We start from the raw sequence: 9,443 nt of genomic DNA, 5'->3' as shown, positions 1-9,443 counted from the left end.
TATACAAGTAGCCTACTGGAAGGCATCAAGTCTAAAACTATAGCTATGTGTGTATGTGTCCAGCAATTAGGTGTGTGGCAATTAGTCAACATCACTGAATCATGTACCCAATTTAATTTAATCGAGACATCAACAGCCTCATGTCATCACATTATCTTTATGATGTGCGTGAAGTGTAATATATTTTTGATGAGTATTTAAGCCCCTTTTTACACTTTTAGCCAAGTTTTAAATTTATAAAACACGATATTTACTAACACTAAACACACATATGGGCAAGTGCACCCATCGTGGACGTAGTATAGTGTTGGTAAGATACCGAGGTCGTCCAAGGACACAAGAGCTTTTAATACCGGTTTATCCTCAACGTCTAATCAAATCAAAAAGTGAGAAAAATGTTTTAAACTAAGAAAAATAAAAACTAACTAAATGCTGAAAAATAAAATAAAATAAGAACAGATAGACAAGATGAATCACTTGGATCCGACACGTGTATTAGTATAACCTTTGATTATTTTCGCACTTTTGCACTTGTTTAAGAGATTATCTTAGTTATTGTAGTAGGCCCCTCTTTTGAAGGCGACGTTACCCTCAACCCAGTAGTTTGAGTCAGCAAGGATACAATCCTAAAGGGTCGGATTATTGAAAGATAATGAATTAAGTTATTAATGCAAATTGTGGTAGGCCCCGCTTTTGGCGGTGACGTTACCCTCGGCTAAGTAGTCTGAGTAAGCAGGGATACAGTCCTAAGTAGCCAGGTTATAGTATTAATAGTAGTTAACTTATGAGGGGGTCAAAGAGTTTGGATCCCCGCCATCCAATACCTATGGGCATTGAAGGAGATCCTACTAAATTTGACCCAGGTCCCAAGCAGGACCTCTAAACGCTGAACAAGGGCAAGACCCTTACCAAACCGTTCCCTTAACCCCCGACCAGGTAGCCAACATACCTCCATATAGACCGTGGAGATATGAATGGTGAAAATCTTTTATTTTATATAGACAGTAAAATAATGCCAAGACACCACGGACAAACAATAAGGAAAGATCACCTTCAACATAAGTAACTAGTTATTAAAGTCATTAATACAAAACCAAATAAAAAGTGCAAAAGATTAAAAATAAAAAGTATTATACTAAACACTTGTCTTCACCAAGTGATGTAAGAGACTTAGGCAAACACGGCCTTGATTGTCAAGAACTCTTACTATCAATCTTGGATCCCGAGACGACTCACACACTCTACGATGGACAATGGATGATGGTGGTGGATGATGGTGTTATGGTGGTGGTGGGTGGTGGATGAAGTGTGAGAGAGGTGGTGTGCCAAGGGATGAGAGAGAATGAAACCATGCTCCTCTATTTATAGGCTGAACAGAAGGCTGGACACGGCCCCGTGTCCGCTGGACACGGCCCCGTGCCCGTCTGACATTCTCTCTCTTCATTAATTGTAATTGCGAATTACAATTAATGCGCCTGCTGTACTTTCACCACGCCCCCGTGCCCGCTGGACACAGACCCGTGGTGGGCAATGGAAGCTTCTACTGGTTTGTCTTTTCTGCTGCTTCCTGGGCACGCCCCCGTGTTCGCTGGACACGGGGCGTGTTCAGACTCTGTTTCTTCTCCTTTGCCTTGGGAGGTGCCGTTGAGGGTCCGGGCAGTCCACTTTTGTTTCTTTTCTTGTATTTATGCTAGAATTAGTTGTCTTTTTGCTTCTTTTGTGATTTTGAGCTCATTTCATCCTGAAAATACAAAAGGAAGACAAAAACACTCTTTTTCCAACACTAGTACTTAAAAAGGGTTAGTTTTATGCCTTAATTGATGTGATTTATGTGTTGTATTTTACACACATCAAATACCCCCACACTTGAACTTTTGCTTGTCCTCAAGCAAAACTCTCTAAATGTGGCTTACACTCCCAAATGGAATAGGTAGAAGATAAGGTTTTTAGCTTGTCCTAGAGTGTCGGAAATCCAAGGTCTTTATAGGTTTTATTTTTATTTATTTACAATCCTATTCGTCATGATTTATTTTGAACTTTTCATAAGATAAATTACTTATTTGGGCATAGCATGCCTTATTAAAATTCCATTTATATACAAGTTCACATACCTCACGGGAGATCACTCAACACTCGGCCGAAGGTGTATATTTTAGTGAATCACTCGAGAGCGGCACGGAACTTACGCCTCCCATAGGCTTGCCAAGCAATCAATCCTCCTCCTTTTTAACTTTTTACCTTTGTAAATATCAAGAGGACTTTTGGGTGAAGGGTTAGGCTTGGGTTAAAGGTGGGTGGTTGGGTTAGTGGTTAGTAAAAAGGGCGAAAATCGTAAAAAGCGTCGGTTTTCGTGAAATACCTTGTTTTTAATGACTTTTTATTTTTTTGAAGGAATTTCTCCAAACAAGCTTTTATATAGCTTTTGTTTGTTTTTGACTTCATCACTATTGTTTTTTTTTGTCATAAAAAGGTGAGTTTACGAAAAACCGAGCTTGTTACTAAAATAAAAGGTGAAGAAAAATAAAAAGGTTTTTGGTGGGTAAAAAGGGTTTTGGGGTAATGAAATGAAAGGTTTAGGTTCAAAGGGGCTATCTAGGGGGATTTTTGGGTAGGTGATAAAAAAATGAAAAATAATGGTTTTGAAAGAAAAATAGTTAGTCCTAATGCCTCCATCATTTACTTACTTGGGTTTAAGTTGGTAACGACCGGGAATGTATCGTCGTGGCAAGTTCTAGATTTGTAAGAACCGAGCGGCTATTCACACAAGAAACGAAAAATGAGCATTTAGTCTAAATATGTATATTTTTATGCTCAATAAAGGCTCAAAACTCACTTTTGTGGGAATGGGTTTTTATGTGATCAAGTATATATAATCAAATTTTTAACTAGACTTGTTATGCCGTTTCATAATTTTCTTATGTTGGTTCTTTTTTATCACGACGCTATCGGTTATAAACTTGTAAAAATATAACCTTTTTAGAACTTGTTATTCCCAACTTAAACTAAGACAAGTAAATAAATAAAAAAATAAAAAAGTTTTTGAAAAAATTTGGGGTGTTTAGCGGTTCCAATAGAGTTTTGTGTAAGGCTTGTGTTTAGGATTTGCAAAATTTCAAGGTTTTAGCATTCCCCCCCACACTTAAATTACACATTGTCCTCAATGTGTCCAAAAATAATGTTTTTGGTCGATTAGAATGTGTAAAAGTGGGTTAAAAAGTAAAGATTTATGTTACTGGCATCCTGGACACGGCCCCGTGTTGACCGGGCACGGCCCCGTGGTCAAGTGCCAGTAACAAAAATTAGAGAATTGAAACAGAAGCCTAGACACGGGGGGCGTGTCCGCTGAACACGGCCCGTGTCCAGTTACCTGAACTGGGTGATTTTCTGCAGGGGGCTCAGCACGGGGCCGTGTTGGTTGGGCACGGCCCGTGTTGAGCCTTCTGTGATGGAGATTTTTGTCGGGTTGCTCTGTTCTTTTTGCATGGTTCCATTTGTCTCGTTCCCTTTTTCATCCATTACCACCATGAGTGTGTTTTATTCTGCAAAAACTAAAAGATTAAACTAAGGACAGTTCCGCGGAAAGCCTCCGTGGTGCGACACGTTTATAAGGGTCCTTGGCTAGACCCGATTTGAGGTTATATATCTTCTGAGTGGGATGCCTTGCTTCCCATGTTACACCGTCGGAGAGCAGCATCCAAGCTTGAATCAATAACCTTCATGTAGTTTACTGGGTCATCGTCCTCTATTCTTTTCCCAACTCCGAACTTCACTTCGTCATCCCCATATCTCAAAGTGAGTGTCCCGTCATTCATGTCTACCACCGCTTGTGCTGTGGCAAGGAAGGGTCTCCCTAGTATAAGGGGGACCTCGGTGTCTTCCTCCATATCGAGTATGACAAAGTCAACTGGATAAACGAATCTGCTTACCCTTACCAAGACATTCTCGATGACACCTTGTGGGAACTTGACGGATCGATCAGCGAGTTGTATGCTTATTTTTGTAGGGCTCGTGGTTCCCAAGCCAAGCCTTTTGAACATTGATGAGGGCATGAGGTTAATGCTAGCCCCTAGGTCGGCCAAGGCATTGCGAACTGGCGATTCCCCTATTGAGCATGGGATCATGAAACTTCCCGGATCGATTTTCTTTTGGGGTAGTTTATTGAGTACGAGGGCAGAGCATTCTTCGCCTAAATTAACTAATTGCAAATTTTCAATTTTCTTTTTATGTGTAAGGAAGTCCTTCATAAATTTAGAGTATTTGGGCATTTGGGTTAGGACTTCGATAAAAGGAATATTGACATGCAATTGTTTTAACAGACTTTCGAATTTTGCGAATTGCTCATTGGTCTTTTGACGAATTAACCTACCGGGGTACGGAACTCGAGGAGCCTTAGTAGGCTCTGGTGATGGAGGAGAGTTCTTTTCCTGCAGAGGTGTTGGCATTGTTTCTTCCGTAGGTGGCGGTACTTCTGCAGGCCCTACGGTGCGGTTTCGTAGTGTGATGAGGTGAACTTGCGCCTTTGGGTTTGGTTCGGTATTGCTAGGTAATGCGCCTTGCGGTCTCTCGGAAAAGTTTTGAGCTATTTGATTTATTTGTTTTTCTATGTTTTGAATGCTAGCTTGTTGATTCCTAAAATTAGATTCTAATTGTAGAAATCTTTCCGAGTTTTTCTTGTCAGTGTCAGAGACGAGGCGAGATATAGTATCTTCGAGCCTTTCTCGTCCACCTTGTTGTTGAGTGAAATTTTGTGACTCATTTCTTGATTGCTGAAAGTTTGTTCGTTGGGTTTGTTGGTTACTACTATTGTCGGGTTCCCTCCAACCAAGGTTTGGGTGGTTTCGCCATCCTTGGTTGTAGTAAGTTCCCGTTGGGGGACCCGACGGCCTAGGTCTATTATCAATGTAGTTTACCATTTCTTGTTGATCGTCCGTTTCTTTCATGCAACTCCAATTTTCATGTGACCCACCACACCCTTCACAAGCCATAACCGAGACTGTTTTTGTCATTTCTAATTTTTTTATTTTTGAAGAAAGGGCCTCGATTTGGGCTTGTAAAGAAGTGCTTTCGTCGACCTTATGGGCGCCCGGGGCGACAGACTTATTTCCCCGGGGGGTGTGCCATTGAAAATTGGTTTGAGCAATTTCCTCAATCTGATTATATATTTCATGTGGGCGTCGGTTACCTAAAAGTCCCCCGGAGCTAGAATCAAGTGTCTGCCTAGTGTGTGGCAACAATCCATTGTAGAAAGTGGACACTTGTTGCCATATTGCGAGGCCGTGATGGGGACACTTGCGTAATAGCTCCTTGAACCTTTCCCAAGTTTCATATAAGGATTCCCCGTCCTCTTGTGAGTATGTATTAATTTCAGTCATTAATTTAGCAGTTTTAGCATGAGGGAAATACTTATATAGAAATTTTTGGGCTAGTTCATCCCAGGTGTTTACCGATCCAGCTGGGAGGGCGTTGAGCCAAGCTTTCGCTTGGTCTTTTAGTGAGAATGGAAACATACGGAGGCGGATGGCGTCGTTTGATGCTCCATTGATCCGAAAGGTATCACATATTTCTAAGAAATTAGTTATATGTAGATGGGGATCCTCCGTCCGCAAGCCGTGGAAGGTTGCGGAGTTTTGGAGCATTTGTATCAAATGCGGTCGAAGTTCGAAGTTATTGGCTTCGACATTCGGAGCATTGATAGCGGCGCCTAGATTACCTACGGTGGGCCGTAGATAATCCATAAGGGTACGTTGGTCCGCCATTGGGGGTGGATCACCCGAAACCTTCTCTTGGTTTTTGGCTTTTAACATTTTTCTGAGAAAGCGTTCGGGTTCTTCTAGCGGTTCTTTTATGTCTTTATTGGAACTGGAGCTCATACACTACGTGAGAATGGCGTCGGGTTCCAAGTCGTGCAATAAAAACAGAAAAGAATGTTGGTCAGAAGGTTCACCACGACCCCGTGTTGAGCGAACACGGCCCCATGGTCGGAATTACAGTGATTGTTTTTCAGATCCCAGTTACTGGAAGTTGGACATGGCCCCGTGTTGCACCGGCACGGCCCCGTGGTCAGCCCTCTGTAACTTGAAAAACAAAAACTGCCAGTAACGATGCTGAGCACGGCCCGTGTCCGACCAGGCACGGCCCCGTGCTGAGCTCTGCAGAAGCTGAAAAACTAAGAAAAATTCCTAAAAAAATTAAAGAAAAATAAAAATATGATTAGGCCGTTGATTCCTAACTTTCTTAAAATCCTTGTGTCCCCGGCAACGGCGCCAAAAACTTGATGTGCGTGAAGTGTAATATATTTTTGATGAGTATTTAAGCCCCTATTTACACTTTTAGCCAAGTTTTAAATTTATAAAACACGATATTTACTAACACTAAACACACATATGGGCAAGTGCACCCATCGTGGACGTAGTATAGTGTTGGTAAGATACCGAGGTCGTCCAAGGACACAAGAGCTTTTAATACCGGTTTATCCTCAACGTCTAATCAAATCAAAAAGTGAGAAAAATGTTTTAAACTAAGAAAAATAAAAACTAACTAAATGCTGAAAAATAAAATAAAATAAAAACAGATAGACAAGATGAATCACTTGGATCCGACACGTGTATTAGTATAACCTTTGATTATTTTCGCACTTTTGCACTTGTTTAAGAGATTATCTTAGTTATTGTAGTAGGCCCCTCTTTTGAAGGCGACGTTACCCTCAACCCAGTAGTTTGAGTCAGCAATGATACAATCCTAAAGGGTTGGATTATTGAAAGATAATGAATTAAGTTATTAATGCAAATTGTGGTAGGCCCCGCTTTTGGCGGTGACGTTACCCTCGGCTAAGTAGTCTGAGTAAGCAGGGATACAGTCCTAAGTAGTCGGGTTATAGTATTAATAGTAGTTAACTTATGAGGGGGTCAAAGAGTTTGGATCCCCGCCATCCAATACCTATGGGCATTGAAGGAGATCCTACTAAATTTGACCCAGGTCCCAAGCAGGACCTCTAAACGCTGAACAAGGGCAAGACCCTTACCAAACCGTTCCCTTAACCCCCGACCAGGTAGCCAACATACCTCCATATAGACCGTGGAGATATGAATGGTGAAAATCTTTTATTTTATATAGACAGTAAAATAATGCCAAGACACCACGGACAAACGATAAGGAAAGATCACCTTCAACATAAGTAACTAGTTATTAAAGTCATTAATACAAAACCAAATAAAAAGTGCAAAAGATTAAAAATAAAAAGTATTATACTAAACACTTGTCTTCACCAAGTGATGTAAGAGACTTAGGCAAACATGGCCTTGATTGTCAAGAACTCTTACTATCAATCTTGGATCCCGAGACGACTCACACTCTCTACGATGGACAATGGATGATGGTGGTGGATGATGGTGTTATGGTGGTGGTGGGTGGTGGATGAAGTGTGAGAGAGGTGGTGTGCCAAGGGATGAGAGAGAATGAAACCAAGCTCCTCTATTTATAGGCTGAACAGAAGGCTGGACACGGCCCCGTGTCCGCTGGACACGGCCCCGTGCCCGTCTGACATTCTCTCTCTTCATTAATTGTAATTGCGAATTACAATTAATGCGCCTGCTGTACTTTCACCACGCCCCCGTGCCCGCTGGACACGGCCCCGTGGTGGGCAATGGAAGCTTCCACTGGTTTGTCTTTTCTGCTGCTTCCTGGGCACGCCCCCGTGTTCGCTGGACACGGGGCGTGTTCAGACTCTGTTTCTTCTCCTTTGCCTTGGGAGGTGCCGTTGAGGGTCCGGGCAGTCCACTTTTGTTCCTTTTCTTGTATTTATGCTAGAATTAGTTGTCTTTTTGCTTTTTTGTGAATTTGAGCTCATTTCATCCTGAAAATACAAAAGGAAGACAAAAACACTCTTTTTCCAACATTAGTACTTAAAAAGGGTTAGTTTTATGCCTTAATTGATGTGATTTATATGTTGCATTTTACACACATCACTTTATCACTTAGACAATTGAAATCATGGATCCTAATAGCAAACAACAAGCATGTTCTCGGCCACGCTATAAACAATCAGAAAACATTCTCTCGGCTAATCATCACAAACAGTTCATAAGCATGCTGAATCAAATAACTCAAATAATTCATAACAAGTCATAACGAATCACAGTCAACGTAACTATAAATAAGGCTCTCAATGATGCATGCGATCATGTAATTGAAAACTTAAACACACATGAGTTTACTAACCAGAAATCTCGACTAAATAGATGTTGATGCGAAGAGGGGGGGGGTTTCTCCTGCCGACGAGAACAATAGAGGAGGTAGGGTTTGTTTAAGTGTGTTGATATGCTACGTAATCCCTTGTGTACATATCTCCTAATAACTGGCCCCCAAACAGTCAATTACCCACATGCACTTCACCCGACCCAACCAATATTTCAGTATGTTTATACATATATGCAATCGGCCCACATGTTTAAGTAACAAAAGTCTACCATACATATAATATGCAATCGGCCCACATGTTTACGTAACAAAAGTCTACCATACATATATGTAATCGGCCCACGTATATGTGCAACCCACTAACCGGCCCATATGTTAAAGTAACAAAAGTCTACTTAAGCGGCCCACAAAAGCTTTAATTAGACTTGTGTGAATTTGGGCCTAAAGTAACATGTAACTAAGATGAATGTGGCCGCATTTACTCGTGGCCCATAACGTAACCAGTTATCACCCCCGTTTAAAGTTAACACACAACATTAACGTGCCTAAGTCAAGTAATGCATAGTGAAGGAAAACGATGAGGATCTTAGAATCGTTAAGACAAACGACACTAACCTGTAAAGTTCGGGTTGTCACATCATCCCCAACTTAAAAGAAATTTCGTCCCAAAATTTGACAGATAGGTACAGAAGAGTGAAGTGAGGAATCAAGATTGCTGTGGATTTTGCTCTGGTGTTACATCATCCCCAACTTGAAAGGGAATTTCGTCCCGAAATTCACTTGTTTCACCCGATTTAGACTTGTCGTTAGGAAAAAGATGAGGATACTTAAGCTTCATTTGATCCTCCCGCTCCCACGTGAACTCCGGTCCACGTCTTGAGTTCCAACGAACTCTAACAATTGGAATACGACTATGTTTACGTACTTTGACCTCACGGTCCATGATCTCGATGGGTTCTTCAACAAACTGTAGCTTGTCGTCGATCTTTAACTCTTGAAAAGGTACCGTTAATGGGTCGTCAGCATAACACTTCTTTAACTGTGATACATGAAATACGTCGTGAACATTACCCAGCTCAGTAGGTAACTCCAACCTATAAGCCACCTTACCGATACGCTCTAGAACCTTAAACGGCCCAACATAACGTGGGTTCAGCTTGCCACGTTTCCCAAAGCGTATAACCCCTTTCCACGGTGAGACTTTCAGCATGACTCGGTCATTCACTTCAAACACTACCTCTTTGGCA

General features: G+C 41.5%; 1 non-coding gene across 1 annotated transcript; it reads left to right on the top strand.

Annotated features, from left to right (window-relative positions):
- Positions 1-5,271: 5,271 nt before the first annotated feature.
- LOC118482444 lies at positions 5,272-5,378 on the top strand. The gene has a single exon (XR_004868481.1). It is a non-coding gene; the product is annotated as a small nucleolar RNA R71 (small nucleolar RNA).
- Positions 5,379-9,443: the final 4,065 nt, after the last annotated feature.

The sequence above is a fragment of the Helianthus annuus genome, chromosome 9, assembly GCF_002127325.2.
Source record: "Helianthus annuus cultivar XRQ/B chromosome 9, HanXRQr2.0-SUNRISE, whole genome shotgun sequence".
Classification (NCBI taxonomy): Eukaryota; Viridiplantae; Streptophyta; class Magnoliopsida; order Asterales; family Asteraceae; genus Helianthus; species Helianthus annuus.
Note: the sequence above shows the minus strand (reverse complement) of the source record. Positions and strands in the feature narration are given on the sequence as shown.